The sequence below is a fragment of the Dendropsophus ebraccatus genome, chromosome 1 (assembly GCF_027789765.1).
Source record: "Dendropsophus ebraccatus isolate aDenEbr1 chromosome 1, aDenEbr1.pat, whole genome shotgun sequence".
In the NCBI taxonomy this organism is placed as follows: Eukaryota; Metazoa; Chordata; class Amphibia; order Anura; family Hylidae; genus Dendropsophus; species Dendropsophus ebraccatus.
Window position 1 is genome coordinate 205,256,327 of NC_091454.1, and position 14,700 is coordinate 205,271,026.

The window sequence follows — 14,700 nt, forward strand, 5'->3', positions numbered from 1 at the left end:
ATCTTTATGGGTGATGTTATTCAATTCGTGGTAGTCTACACAGAAGCGAATATTGCCATATTTCTTCTTTACCAGGATGATAGGTGGGGCCCAAGGACTCTGACGCCTCCTTTTTGCATTCTGACTTCTCTACACAGGTGTAATGGGTAATTTTAGCGGTTTTCATACCTTATTTTATATCATACGTCATGGTGCTTGTTCAAGTAAAAAGTCATCTTTTATCAACTGCAGATTGTGTTAAGTGGGTGGGGCCATTAGCGCCACTTAGTCCTGCCCAGAGTGCCACTGTTGGCCCCGCCCCAACGCTAGCCATTGGAACAGGCTGGCCTAAAGGTCTAGCCCTGTGGGTGGGGCCAAGTGGCGCTAATATCATGAGGCCCCGCCCACTTAACACAATCTGCAGTTGATAAAAGATGACTTTTTACTTGAACAAGCACCATGAGGTATGATATAAAATAAGGTATGAAAACCGCTAACTTTACCCTTTACACCTATGTAGAGATGTCAGAATGCAAAAAGGGGGTGACAGTGTCACTTTAAGCTCATCCCACCAGAGGGTAGTAGACTGGTTAGGACCTTTTAGAGGTAGCTTTGATCGATTTCTGGTAGGCAAGGGTTTCTTCGTCCAGAATGTCTTCAGGATCCAGCTGGTATAACTGAGCGACTGTGGTGAACTTTGAGAGTTCAGCAGTGGATTCGCTGAGGTTAACTAACCGTACAGGAATTTGTCCATTGGAGACTGTAACAATGCTTCTTGCAGCTTTTACAAGGGGATGGCCATTAACTTGGACAGAGTCAATCAGAGCTTCGTAAGTCAGCATTGTCAATTCCAGGTCGAACTCTGCACCAGACCAAAGACTCACTGTCGGCAGCCAGAATGATGGGACGGATATCTTTAGTGTGAACTCGGCAAATCGCTCCTCTGTGGTTGGCGAACTTCTGCTGGGCCGTGAGCGCTCTTAATGGTTTTTTGAACTGCTTGGCTGTAATGGGAGGAAATAGAGGGCAAAGAGGCATGCTAAGCATTCAATAACTCAGAAAACACGTTCATGTCTAACACTATAGCTGTACTAACTCCCTCAGATTCAGTCACTATAAGGCTGCGTGCACACTACGGAATTGCCGCGTATAACCCGCGGCGTATTCCGTCGCTCGTCCCCGCACGCGGCGGCGCGCTTTTCCGCCGGTGCCATAGACACTGTTCTGTGCACGGGCGGATTACGCGTTCCGTCGAAAGAATTGACATGTCAATTCTTTCGACGGAACGCGGAATCCGCCCGTGCATAGAATAGTGTCTATGGCACGGATGGAAATGCGCGCCGCCACGTGCGGAGACGAGCGACGGAATACGCCGCGGGTTATACGCGGCAATTCCGTAGTGTGCACGCACCCTAACACCTTGACGTGGCAGCTTACGATCACCAATTTGCAGAGTAGGCTCCCAGTAGCCTAATTGAGGAATGGGCTGACCATTACTAGCAATTAACTGAACCTTAGCCTTGTCAGCCGATCTCAATACATGGGGGTCCCAATGTTTCTCAAAATCTGTCTGGAAATGGTGGTGACCTGGGAACTGGTGTCAACAAGAGCTTCAAGGGGAACACCATCAATCCATACAGTTAATTGTGGGCATTTTGATAGAAACCTTGAAAACCACTGTGACTGGGCCTTTGGCATTACCTCCCGAGGGGCGGCCCTTGAGTTGGGGGGGGTATCCCATTTAACTGGTAACACTGTGACTTGCAATGTTTATTTCGGTGACAATAAATACAGTAGGGACGTTCACGCTCTTGAAACCTTGTTGGTGGGGGCCTATCTGTGTTGGGACGATTAGAGCGATGCTCTGGAGACAATGGCCTACTAGCAGAAGTCATGGGATGATGAGGAGGAATGGCTCTTTAACTCTTTTAAAGCTTGGCATAAAGAGTCCACTACTTGCACAAGTGTATCCTGAGAAACAGTGGTGCTAGTAGGTGTAGATGCTTGGGTGGCTTGCATAGGTGGCACAGAAGGTAGTAACAATGTAACAGAAATTTCACCAGCCATGTCTTGGGAATAAGTAGTAGAAGTATAAGTGGTGCATGGTGAATCAGTTCCTTTAACATGTAGTGCCAGAGTATTAAAATCAAGGAATGACATATTGGGGTTTTGTGCTGCTAGCATGCGTAACTGACTCTGTATCAGTCTAAAGTCCATGCCTTCTATGAATCTGTCTGTGATGATACCTTCAGCAGCAAAAGGGTCTAGGTCATGGGTCTCCAAACTGCGGCCCTCCAGCTGTGGCAAAACTACATTTCCCATCATGCCTGGACAGCCAAATCCAATGCTTTAGCTGGCCGGGCATGATGGGAATTGTGGTTTTGCAACAGCTGGAGGGCCGCAGTTTGGAGACCCATAGTCTAGGTGGTCAACTTGGCTTAGTGCTCTGTATGCAGACTGTAATGCGAGTGCGTAATCTTGGAGGGTCTCACCTGGTTTCTGACGTCTGTCATAAAATTTTAACCGTACCTCTGTAGGTGACTGGACCTCAAACTCCTTACGTAGACGGTTGAGAATTTGCTGGACACTGGATATTTCAGTGGCTGGCCAGGAACGCACTTCTTCAGCAGCTGGACCTTCAAGCTGGCCTAGAAGCAATTGTACCTGCTGAGTAGGAGAAAGTGAGACAAGTTCAAGGGTACAAAGTATTTTCTCCCTAAAGCTAGCAAAAGTGTGAGGCTCTCCCCTATAGTTGGGAAGACTGTAGGTTCCTATGAAGAATGGTAGACCAGTAGCAGCAACTGGAGCAGGAACAACATTGGCGGCAGCAGCTTGGGATGCAGGAGCACTAGTAGATGATAAGGCAGGACTGCTGGAGACAGCTTGATCAACAGCTTGAGGATCAGACATATTTGCAGCAATTAGTACACTGTCCCTTTAAAAAGAAAATTGTGTGACTGTCTCTTTAAGAAATTTAAAAATTATGCAGCAGAACAGTCTCTTGAAAATCCTCCCCCTCTTTATCTTTTTTTTTTTTTTTTTAATAGATTTTATTTGATTTTCCAATGTATGAATACAAAAAGGAAGAGTGAAGAAAAGTCAAATGGTCGCAACATAACCAAAACTGAAAACAGTAAGATCCTACTACATTACATTTCAAAGTATCACATAAATACATTTATCAAAGGTTATACAGACAATCCAGTTAGATGGTGGTTACCCCCTTCTGTCTTTCTCTAACTGTGGTAGTATCCTAATAAGGCACTTGGGAATCTATGTAGCAGAGACAATGCGTCTTACAACATGGATTGTGTCACTGTCAAACGTCCCAGGGACTGAGCCAAATCCGCCCTGCAATACCACTCTGTCATCATGAAGGGACGCATAATGTAAGCTATTTCTTGTGCGCTGTAGTGCGTTACAATAAATGTCTTCCATTTTTGAAAGAATTTCTTAGTTGCTTTATTTTTGCGACGTTCGGCATCCAGCCTGTCTACCCCAAAGAATATCTTTAATTGCGACACCATCATTGCAAGATCTGGGGGAGAGGTGGACAACCAATTAAATAGAAGGCACCTAAGCGCTACCAATAGAACTACACTAACTAGCTGTGGGGGCATGCGCGTCTCCTTTTCACATTACGGTGGTCGCAACTGGTGGAACAGCATCGTCTGAGGGGCCCCTCTTTATCTTGAGTACCACAGTAGAAATGAGAATGGCACTTATCTGGCAGTCACTAATCGGAAGACCCTGCAGGTGGGCGGGGCTTGAGCTCCTGGTGTGCATGGGCAGAGCTACAGTTAACAGTTAAATTAACCCCTTGTTAGCTGCTCCAGCAGCAGAAACACAGAGAAAATGGCGCCCAAAATGTAAAAACACAGGCAGTCACAGCACAGTCCAAGCACAGATCAATAAACAGAACTCCCTCAATCAGCACTTCTGGGACTTGTAGTGCAGCGTTGCAGAATAGGCACAGAGCTAAAATCCTGTTCGTGATGCCAAGAAAAATATTCCCTTGCGGTGTACTGTAATATACTGAGGAATTGTTACTGGGTGGTTTAGTGCAACTTTAGCGCTCATCTTTAACCTTCCTATCACTGTGGGGTCTGAGGGTGCTGGCGCCCTTCCCCTCTCAGCATATACATAGGGGAATATCTTTAATAAAAGTCTCTACACAGTAGCGGTGAAATTATATGGAAACTTTACTTGAAGAATAACTTTGTACAATCCAATACAGGGGCATCTGATGGTAAATATATGTTGGCTTGATCAGAGTCCTTAGCTTCAAGGGGGGTTACCTTGGTTACTATAACTTGGACTTAGTAGATAGATAGGATTACAGGAATAGAGTAGACAGACCTGTTCCAGGGACTTTGCGGTTTCCAGCCTTTATAAGGTACGTGTGAATAGGTACTTGAAGTTAATGACTTGAGAAGAATTTAACGCTGTCAACGCTCACTGACTTGCAGTAGGAAGACGCATGAACACACTGACTTGAGAGCCAGGAAGATGTGGATGGTGAATGGGTGACCCTCTATCACTTCACCAATCCGACAGCAGGCACTAATAAATACAGAGAATGTCCTACTGAGACTTTGAGGACACGTATGAATCCTTATAGCTGCCTGGAAACAGGTTAGGAGACTGAACCTTAAAGGGGTAGTGCACCCAAAAAAAATTTCTTTCAAATCAACTGCTGCCATGAAGTGCCAGAGATTTGTAATTTACTTCTATTAAAAAATCTGAAGCCTTCCAGTACTTATCAGCTGCTGTATGCCCAGCAGGAAGTGGTATTATTTCCAGTCTGGAGAGCAGGAGAGGTTTTCTATGGGGATTTGCTCCTTCTCTGGACAGTTCCTGACATGGACAGAGGAAGCAACAGAGAGCACTGTGTCAGACAGGAAAGAAAACACCACTTCCTGCTGGACACACAGCAGCTGATAAGTACTGGAAGGCTTGAGATTTTTTAATAGAAGTAAATTACAAATCTCTGGCACTTCATGGCAGCAGTTGATTTAAAAGAAAAAATTTTTTGGTGCACTACCCCTTTAAGCCTGACAGGATTACTAAGGTGATTCATGGAGGTTAGATGTGACAAGCCAGACTCCTAACTGTCAACTGTCAAGACCCCCACAGCCCTCTGGGTAGAAGGTGGGCAGAGCCTGCTTTCCCCTGGCCAATCACTAGAGTGATGGGTTGCAGGGGAGGAGCACTGATCAAGCTTAACACTTGTTTACAAACATATAAATTGACCAATCAATATTATCCTAGTGGGTTGCTATGGAAACTACAATAACACTTGTACCTGTACCACTAGAGGTCAATACATAACAGCATCAAACAAATACATGACAGAATACAATGCTCATTTAATACATTACCACAAGAGAGGCCAGGAAGAGACACAAACACATAGGCCCCAATTCAGACAGTCTAGGGTTGCCAATGGCAACAATATACCTCCAGACGCCTGACAATATATAGCGGACTGGGCCATTACAACTGGCTGACTGACTAAAACACAGTAATTACAGCTAAGTCTAATCCGTCTTCCTCTCTGCCAGGCTGGTCTCCACACTGTATAATTAGGTTGAGGACCTTCCAATCATGTGATCAGGTCCTTTTTCCCTCTCTCTGCAGGACGATGGCAGGTCCTGCTCTTTCTCCTGTGTCTTCTGATATTCAAAACTTGCCCAGGTAAGCCCTGTGCTGACGCCGACCCTGGACCTGAAGCAGGGGAGTAACTAGAAATAGCTGGGCCCCATAGCAAATTTTTGATTAGGACCCCCTGTTTCTGAATGACCACTAAGCCGTCAAGTTTATTCAAAACTGCAAGGGCTTGTCAGGAGTGGTTGCAGGTAAAACGGATATTTGCAGAACCTGGGAGGCCCACTTGGCCACCTAATGCTGCAAATGAGGACAGCTTAGGGGGCCCAGTGTACTGCAGGATCAGGCAACAGGGCCCCCTGATGCGGTGGGCCCCATAGCAGCTGCTATGGCTGCTACAGTGGTAGTTACTCCCCTGACCTGAAGTATGACAATACAAAGACCTGGACTATGGGGGGTGACAAATAACATAGAAAGGTGGGATAAGAAAGGGAGAGTGACAGCCCCTTATGTTTGGATATAACAGCCCTTTGCTCCTCCTAAATATCTCATTGTCACTTAAAAACCTGAGAGGGAAAATAAGGTTGAAAAGTCTGAATTGTCTTCAGATGCCTACTTGGTGCTATATAAGTGGTGTATCTGAATGTTGAATGGAAAATATTTGAGTGAAATTGGTTTTGGGATAAATATTAATCAATAATGCGGTGATAAATTGAATAAGTTCAGAAGGTTCAAGATTGTTTACAAACAAAACAATAAGGGTATTGGCGAATTGGTGTTATTGAAGGGTGGGTGAATTGTGTTGGGAAAATGCAAATACAGTGGTACCTTGGTTTAAGAGCGTTTTGGTTTAAGAGCTCACAGTTTTTCAAAATTGTGACTTGCTTTAAGAGCATTGCTTTAGTTTAAGAGCTCCCTGCACTGGGTGAGTGGGGGAGGTGTATGGTCTGCATAGCGGGGTCTACAGCCCTGTCCTCTGACCCAGGAAGTCTCCCTCACCTTCCAAATCATAGCAGATCCACTTCCGGCTGGGGCTTACATCAAGGGACAGGACGGTGGAGGTAATCTCTCCATAGCTGTAACCCCTCTCTCCCCGGACAGAAAGTACTGAGTTTATGTGCCCCGATATGTCCCGCTTATTCCTTCATGCTCCCTGCAGTCTCTGTCAGCCCTTGTGTTTCCCATCCTCTCCATTACTGAACATTAACTTATAATATCACATATTCTGCTGTTTCGGAATGTTTCATTTGTTTTACATGTTATTCAGAATGGCCTGCTATAACGGCTCCCCTCGGGTCTTCGGCGTCTGACTTCGGCTATCTTCGCCAGCTTCGCTCTACTGCCCCCTAGCGGCTGATCAGTGTATATTATACACTGATCAGTTGCTTTGGGGTAAAAAGATTCCCCCCCTCCCCAATTTTTTTTTTTCTTTTTATGCGCCCTAACGCTGCTGAGTGCTGATCAGCATCAAACGTAAGTGCGCTGCTGATCAGCAACTCCTCCTTTTTGTCGTATGGGTTGTTTTTCCCCTTTTTTTCTATACCGCCACTGTCTGCTGATAAATGCCGCACTTATCCTATGAGCAACTCCTTTCTTGGCGTAGGTTTTTTTTTTCTTACTGTAAAAAAAAATGTAAAAAACACTACATTACACTACACTACATGAAATAAAGTTTTACACTACACCACTACACATTTACATACCCCATATACCAATCCCCATATAAAAATGGCCCCCAGGGTGTTTTCAGTGGAGGACGCATACGCAGGTATTGCCTCCGACACCGAAACAGCCAGTGAGGATGAATGGGGGATTCTTCTTTCCTCCATTCATCCTCATCATCATCATCCAGTGACGTGTCTGGGGGTAGCGTAGCGTACACTGCCCCCCAGACACGTCTTTTCTGCCAGTACCGTCCCAATAAGAGATGACGGTATGGCGTGAAATTCTACAAACTCTGTGAGAGTACCTCAGGGCACACTTACAGATTAAGGCTGGGTTCACACTACGTATATTTCAGTCAGTATTGTGGTCCTCATATTGCAACCAAAACCAGGAGTGGATTGAAAACACAGAAAGGCTATGTTCACACAATGTTGAAATTGAGTGGATGGCCGCCATTTAATGGCAAATATTTGCTGTTATTTTAAAACAACGGCTGTTATATTTAAATAATGGCAGTTCTTTACCGTTATATATGACGGCCATCCACTCAATTTCACCATTGTGTGAACAGATCCTTTCTGTGTTTTTAATCCACTCCTGGTTTTGGTTGCAATATGAGGACCACAATACTGACTGAAATATACGGAGTGTGAACCCAGCCTAAGGGTACATATACACTGTGGAATGGCGAAGGATAACCCTTTGTGCATTCCGCAGCTGGCACCCGCCGGCGGACTGATGCAGGCGCGCATCTCTGCCCGTGTCATGGACTCCATTTTATGCACGGGCGGATACCGTCGTCCGTCCAAAGAATGAACACGTTCATTCTTCGGACAGAGGGCGGAACCCGCCCGTGCATAGAATGGAGTGTGACATGGGCGGAGATACGCGCCTGCATCAGTCCGCCGGCGGGTGCCAGGTGCGGAATGCACAAAGGGTTATCCTTCGCCATTCCGCAGTGTACATGTATCCCTAGAGTAAATGAAGGAAGGGACACCTGAATCCAGCCCCCAGATGCCCCTCATCCTCCGAGTTAGTGGGAAGATCGTTTGGGAACTGATCTTCCCACTGCTGGATAAAGGTTACCACCTGTACGGGGATAACTTTTATACCAGCACCCCCTCTTCCGGTCACTCGCTGCCCGAGCTACTGTAGCTTGCGGCACGATCCGAAAATATCAGAAGCAGTAATAAAGCCCTAATATTTAGCAGCCATGGAGCGGACCCAGCGCTTCTGGATATGAAGGACCCCGTATCGCACCAGGGCAACATTTTCCAGGTGATGTCCCCCACAGGAGACCCCAAAAGAAGCGCAGAGTGTGGCGTAATAGGGGGATCAGGAAGGACACCATTTTCCAGTGTGACACCTGTCCTGATCCCCCCGGCCTCTGCATACTGGATCGCTTCAAGGCGTACCACACGTCATTGGAGTTCTACATTTTCTAAGTTCTGTCCCTTATTCCTATTTCAGGTGTCACGTTAATCCAGGGATTATTCTGATCGCCATTATGGAGTCGGGAAGGAATTTTTCCCCAGTGATGAGGCTACTGTCGTCTGCCTCACAAGGGTTTTTTTGCCTTCCTCTGGATCAACACAGGTTGAATCTGATGGACACCTGTCTTTTTCAACCTTATAAACTAATAATTGGCCTAATACCCCCAAATAAATTAAAAATTGTCCCTTTTCCCCAGCTAAATAGGTATGGCCGCCATTCCCATTAGAGGATGCCATGATGCAATTACAAAGCCCTTGTGCGGCCAGGACAGTAGAAACCCCCACAAGTGACCCCATTCTGGATACTACACCCTATAAGTAATCTAACAAGGGGGGGCAGCGGGGATATGGGCCCCTGGTGACAGGCACATTTGTGCCGTGAAAATGAAAAAAATTTAATTTTTTATTCTCACAGCACATGTTCTACATATGTGTCCGTCATCAGTGGGGTCAATATGCTCACTGCACCCCTTGTTAGATTCCTTGAGGGGTGTAGTTTCCAGAATGGGGTCACTTGTGGGGGAGTTCTACTGTCCTGGCAGCACAGGAGCTTTGTAATTGCGACATGGCCTCTATCCTCCATTCCAGCCTCTAAATGGTGCTCTGTCCCTTTGGTGGCTTGCCGATCCTGGCCAATCTGTCTGGAGTGTAGTACCAACGGGTTATGGTTTTGTGCCAAGATTCCATGTGAGACCTACACTTCAGTGACCTTCTAGCGGATTAAAAAGCTAGTTGCCAGTCCGCTTCCACAAAACTTTTGCCAAGGTCTCGTTCCCAGGCCAGTATGTTCTGAGATTTTGTGGATGCGTTATACCCTGTCACAATATTGTACAGGTGTTTTTAACCCTTAGTCCCTCTCGACAGGAAGGAGAGGGACAACTGGTCTGCTCCAACCCCCGAAGGCCACAGATCGGCCAGACAGTGGCGAATTTGGAGAAATTTATGGAATTCTCCCTTATGGTGCGTTCACACCTACAGGATCTGCAGCAGATTTTCTGCAGCAGATTTCATTTAAATAACTGAACACAGCATCAAATCTGCTGCAGATCCTGTAGGTGTGAACACACCCTTAGGGAGTGAGTATTTCTGATGCAACAATGGCGAGACAAGGGTTATTCTCTTCTTTTGCCAGATGTCTAGATTGAGATTTGGGATCAACGCTTGTATCAGAGAGAGGGAAATATCTTTTTGTTCCAGTTTGCAGTCTGATTCATCACCTTTCAGGTGTTTAACCCAGGCCGCATGCGAAGCCCTCATAATGGGGTCAGAGCAAACCAGAGCGCCCCCACTCCAAAAAGGTAGGGATATCACATTGTTTAATGAAAAAGGAAGGACTAGCGATTTCTCGATACGGACCCATGGAGTTTCGGCAGGAGGTCGCATCCAATATCTCAGTTGGCAGTATGATATCCCCTTAGATCCGGGACCCCCAGTCCCCCAGAGTCTACATGTCTATGAAGGAGAGCTAGGGCGACTCTAGGTTTCTTTCCCGCCCAGATGAAGGTTGTCATGAGTTTGTGTGCTTGCTGGAAAAAGGAATTAGGGAGAGGGATCGGGACAGTTCGGAAAAGATCGAGAAAAAGAGGCAGGATAAACATTTTATAAGCAGCCACGCTGCCCACCCACGAAACCTCAAATTTAGCTAACGATTTCGGCCGAAATTCGTTTTAATAAGGGTAGATAGTTTAACGGGTACAGTGTAGTGATGAGCGGGTACTAAAATGCTTGGGTGCTCGATACTCGAGAGGAATATTTACTGATACTCGGGTGCTTATTTCAAGTAACGAACCCCATTGACCCAAGTTCGGTAGAGGGAAGGTTGTGTGAAAACCTGTCAACCTCAGAAAATTATGGAAACACCACGAAAATGGACAGGAAACAGAAGAGGCAGTATGTATGGATGCCTCTGAGGCTGCCTAATCGCACCATTATGCCAAATTCTGGGCAACAGCCTGGTTATAACAGAGGTAGGCATATGAACCACCCAAAAACTCAGCCTGACACAGCATGGCGGTGAGGACACAGAGAACCATTGAAACAGAGGTAGCATATGAACCACCTCAAAATTTAGCCTGACACAGCATGGCAGTGAGGACACAGGGAACCATTCAAATACAGGTAGCATATGAACCACCCAGTTTGCCTGACACAGCATGGTGGTGAGGACACAGAACCATTAAAAGTGACGTAGCAAGTGAGCCTCCCAAAAATTAGGCCTGACACAGCATGGCGGTGAGGACACAGAGTTCCAATAAAGCAGAGGTAGCATTTGAACCACCCTAAAATTTAGCCTGACACAGCATGGCGGTGAGAACACATGGAACCATTCAAACACTGGTAGCATATGGACCACCCAAAAACTTAGCCTGACACCACTGACCCAGACCAAGATGGACAATACAATCATTCAATAAAAATTGTCGGATTATGGCTAGATTTAGCCTCACACCCTCATGCAGTTGTGCGTGAGAGGCATATCTTTGGAGGTAGGGACGAAGAATAACAATACAGTCTTCTTAAGAGGCCCAGGAATTTTATTAAAAAGACCTGGTCAATCCTGCCTTCAAAATGGCTACAACATCCAAGGAAGGTAGAAGGTACTGGTGAAAGGACGGCAGAGGACACCGGTAAGATGACATCCACAGTTGGGATAACATTCCCTGCATCATGTCACCACTTCTCCCCCCACCGCTGTTTTGAGTTTGAATTTGACTGTAGCAGTTGGGGTAACATTCCCTGCATAATGTGACTCACCACTTCTCCCCCCACCGTTGTTTTGAGTTTGAATGTGATTGTAGCAGTTGGGGTAACATTCCCTGCATCATGTGACTCACCACTTTTCTCCCCACCACTGTTTTGAGTTTGAATTTGACTGTAGCAGTTGGGGTAACATTCCCTGCATCATGTGACTCACCACTTCTCCCCCCAGTGCTGTTTTGAGTTTGAATTTGACTGTAGCAGTTGGGGTAACATTCCCTGCATAATGTGACTCACCACTTCTCCCCCCACCGTTGTTTTGAGTTTGAATTTGATTGTAGCAGTTGGGGTAACATTCCCTGCATCATGTGACTCACCACTTCTCCCCCCTACCGCTGTTTTAAGTTTGAATTTGACTGTAGCAGTTGGGGTAACATTCCCTGCATCATGTCACTCACCACTTCTCCCCTCACCGCTGTTTTGAGTTTGAATTTGACTGTAGCAGTTGGGGTAACATTTCCTGCATTGTGTCACTCACCACTTCTCCCCCCACCGCTGTTTTGAGTTTGAATTTGACTTTGAATTTGATTGTAGCAGTTTGGGTAACATTCCCTACATCATGTGACTCACCACTTCTCCCCCCACTGCTGTTTTGAGTTTGAATTTGACTGTAGCAGTTGGGGTAAACTCCCTGCATCATGTCACTCACCACTTCTCCCCCCCCACCGCTGTTTTGAGTTTGAATTTGACTTTGAATTTGACTGTAGTAGTTAGAGTAACATTCCCTGCATCATGTCACTCATCATTTCTCCCCCCCACTGCTGTTTTGAATTTGACTTTGACTGTAGCAGTTAGGGTAACATTCCCTGCATCATGTCACTCACCACTTCTCCCCACCGCTGATTTGAGTTTGAATTTGACTTTGAATTTGACTGTAGCAGTTGGGGTAACTTTCCCTGGTTGACTTGTGGAAATGCGCACAGATGCGGACGCACCAAGACTAGGTTAAAGATGTGAGCCCGGCATGGTACATGTGTGAGGCTGCCGAGTTGCAGAGCCGTCACCAGGTTCCGTGCGTTGTCACACGCAACCAAGCTCACTGCTAATTACACAGGGTAATTACTAGTGAGCTTGAAAATGGCTGCAATAAGAAATACAGAAATGAGGAAATTAATAAACGTCAGCCTGTCAGCGCTGTCAGTTGACAGGCGGGTGCGCTTATTAGTGATGATGCCACCAGCTGCACTGAAGACCTGCTCAGACAACACGCTAGGGGCAAGGCAGCCCAGCACCTCCAAGTCAAACTCAAACTCAAAATTTAATCAGCAGTGGGGAGAAGTGGTGAGTCACATCCAAGCTCACTGCTAATTGCCCTGTGAAAGATGGTGGCATATAGTATATAGCTGCAGTTACCCACAGACTGTATACGACAACCTCCAGAAACTAGTGTGACCAGTATATTTTCTTATTTCTTCATTTATGACTGCAGTCACATCCAAGCTCACTGCTAATTGCCCTGTGTAAGAGGTGGGCATATACTATATAGCTGCAGTTACCCACAGATTGTATACGTTGATATGGTCAGCAAGGTACTCCCTCACTATCTTTCTAAAGGCCTACCCCTACTCTGTCTAGACTGGGGACTGGTGACATAGCCTTGCTGGGGTGCCATGAAACTGTCAAAAGTCTTGAAGAGTGTTCCCCTGCCCTTTGACAAGCTGCCTGCTCCACCCCTCCTCTCCCCCGCTTTTTGGTCCACAGAACTACGTCCTCTGGCGCTAGTGGTGTCAGATCGTAAGTAAGGAGGGTGAACACCTAGTAATCGGTGTTGTCAAAAAATGGAGAAGATAAGGATGATAAATTAGGATCTAACATATTCACTCTCAGAGGCTTTTAGTCAGCTTGTCAGGCACTGGCACACTTCAAAGGAACAGTCTCTACCAGCCGATAGGGCAGCATCTCCAGGCTCAACAGTTTGCCTATGTGCACATTTAGGGCTTGTGCATGTGGGTGAGTTGCAGTGTATTTGTGCTTCCATTCAAAGGTCTATTGTAGGGACAGTTGAACGCTGCGCTTGGTGGTTGGTGGCTGCACCTATACACTGTGTGACACCCCCTTACATAGGGCAATCAGTAGTGATCTTGGAGATGCCTTTGAGTAAGAAATACAGAAATCAGAAAATATATTGGTGGTCACTCTAGTTTTTTGGAGGCTGTGGTATACAATCTGTTGGTGACTGCAGCTATACACTGTATGATACCCCCTTACACAGGGCAATTAGCAGTGAGCTTGGATATGTCCTCAGTAAGAAATACAGAAATAAGTACAGTGGTGCCTTGGATTACAAGCATAATTAGTTCCGGGACCAAGCTTGTAATCCAAATCCACTCTTAAACCAAAGCAAATTTTCCCATAAGAAATTATAGAAATGCAGACAATTGGTTCCACACCCCCAAAATAATGATTTATTATTCTGAATAACATGTAAAACAGATGAAACAAACATTCAGAAACAGCTGAATATGTGATATTATAAGTTACTGTACAGTAATGGAGAGGAAACACAAGGGCTGACAGAGACTGCAGGGAGCATGAAGGAAGGAGCAGGACATATGTGGACACATACATGCAGCGCTCTCTGTCCGGGCAGAAGGGGGTTACATCTATAAAGAGATTACCCCCCACAGTCCTGTCCCCTGATGCAAGCCCCAGCCTGAAGTGGATCTGCTATGATTTGGAAGGTGAAGGATACTTCCTGGGTCAGAGCACAGAGCTGTAGACCTCGCTATACAGACCATGTCCCTCCCCAACTCGCGCTCCCACCCAGTACAGGGAGCTCTTAAACCAAAGCAATGCTCTTAAACCAAGTCATAATTTTGAAGAACTGTGAGCTCTTAAACCAAAACGCTCTTAAACCAAGTTACTCTTAAACCAAGGTACCACTGTAAATATACTGGTGGTCACACTAGTATTTGGAGGCTGTCGTGTAAAGTCTGTGTGTAAGTGGTGGTCTGTGGTCTATGCCACCTGTTACACAGGACAATGAGCAGTCAAGTTCTTTGCAGATGTACTACAAATCACAGCAATACAATCTACGACAGCAGCACCACCAGCCACAAAATCATAAAAGAGTACTGAACACTTCATATGGGTCTGTATGCAACACCTAATGTCCCCTTTCTGCCAGCAGCCGATCACTACAGTGTGCTGCTGAAATCGTGGTAGCTGCACTGCAAGTCCCAGCCAGCAGTCTGTAGTA

General features: G+C 46.0%; 1 protein-coding gene across 1 annotated transcript in view; it reads left to right on the forward strand.

Moving 5' to 3' along the window:
• Positions 1-5,288: 5,288 nt before the first annotated feature.
• The window catches only part of LOC138784166 (A-kinase anchor protein 8-like), a 94,594-nt gene continuing 85,182 nt past the window's right edge, over positions 5,289-14,700 (forward strand). The window contains exon 1 of the mRNA XM_069959678.1: positions 5,289-5,676. The gene's annotated coding sequence lies outside the window, so the exon portion shown is untranslated. The remainder of the gene's footprint in view (positions 5,677-14,700) is intronic.